Source organism: Sinocyclocheilus rhinocerous, unplaced genomic scaffold (assembly GCF_001515625.1).
Source record: "Sinocyclocheilus rhinocerous isolate Xijiao unplaced genomic scaffold, SAMN03320098_v1.1 scaffold1311, whole genome shotgun sequence".
Taxonomy (NCBI): Eukaryota; Metazoa; Chordata; class Actinopteri; order Cypriniformes; family Cyprinidae; genus Sinocyclocheilus; species Sinocyclocheilus rhinocerous.
In genome coordinates, this window is record NW_015637852.1 from 401,823 (window position 1) to 403,357 (window position 1,535).

The following is a 1,535-nucleotide window of genomic DNA, read 5'->3' on the forward strand; positions in this document are numbered from 1 at the left end:
GCAAGTTTAAACATCGAGTGCAGAGCGCCGTCGTCAGAAGATGGTCCTCGAGAGGACTTCGCCGCCTTCGTGGAGTAGATACTGGTGAAAAACGGATCCCTGCTCACCGTCATTTCCGAGAAGGATCTCTCCAGTACCACTCCCAACCCAGAGCCCAGCCCACCATCTCCCCACTGTGCGGAGCATCAGCCCGAGCCCACCGATGACAGAGAGCCAATTTCCGCCGCGATCGACGAGCCAGCGCAAAGCCGAGCGACTGAGCGGAGGATCGCCCCGGACGTTGAGCCCAACCTGTCAGACCAGGTGCGAGAGCCGGCGACAGTGCCCACCATGAAGGAGCTAGCCGTGGATCCTCCCTCCATCGTCACCTCCCTGGACTCTGTCTGCCAGCCCCATCCCGGGTGTCCTCCCAAGTTCCCACCTGTGCCCCCCCCCGTTGTTCTACGACGAGAGGACGTGGGAGGGGGGCGATATGTCACGCCCCTGGACTCTATCTGTGTGTTTTTCCCTCTCATGTTAATTGTTTATTGCTCTCAGGTGTGTCTCGTCATCCCCTCATCAAGTCATGTGTATTTAAAGTGAGTGAGCCCAACCTGTCAGACCAGATGCAAGAGCCGGCGACAGTGCCCACTGCAAGGTAGATTGCCGTGGACGGTGAGAACGCGGAGTGGAGCTCTGCCCACTGCATCGCGGCTGAGGGTGAGCTGATTATACATCTGGGACTGCTGGACTTCGAGGGGGACCTTATAGACTGGGAAACAGAGCTGGAAGCCCCTCTCCTCTCTCCTTTCCCCCGCTGGTCCCATCCAGCCCTGAGTGGGCTCCCGTTTCCCAGTCCAGCAGAGAGAGAGACCCAGTCCTCGAGTCTAGCCCAGAGAGGGCCCCAGTCCCCGAGTTTAGCCCAGAGAGGGCCCCAGTCCCTGAGTTTAGCCATGTCACGCCCCTGGACTCTATCTGTGTGTTTTTCCCTCTCATGTTAATTGTTTATTGCTCTCAGGTGTGTCTCGTCATCCCCTCATCAAGTCATGTGTATTTAAAGTGAGTCCTGTTCAGAGTTTCTTCGTCCGGTATTGAATGTTCGTCTTACCCCACTACGTGTGTGTTCCTGGTTCCATTGGATGTTAATTAAAGTCCGTTTGTTTGAAGTCTACTCAACGTCTCCTCGTTCCTCGCTCCGTGCTCCTCACAGTAGCCGATCGTGACAGCAATATGTTTGCGAAATTATGCAAATATTTTGTGAGAGAATGCAAAATGTCTCAGGGGAACGCAATACTTTTGCGAGAGAACGCAAAATGTCTCAAGGGAACGCAATACTTTTGCAAGAGAATGCAAATGTTTTGTGAGAGAATGCGAAATGTCTCAGGGGAACGCAATACTTTTGCAAGAGAATGCAAATGTTTTGTGAGAGAATGCGAAATGTCTCAGGGAAACGCAATATGTTTGCGAGAAAATGCTAAATGTCTCAGGGGAACGCAATACTTTTGCAAGAGAATGCAAATGTTTTGTGAGAGAATGCGAAATGTCTCAGGGAAATG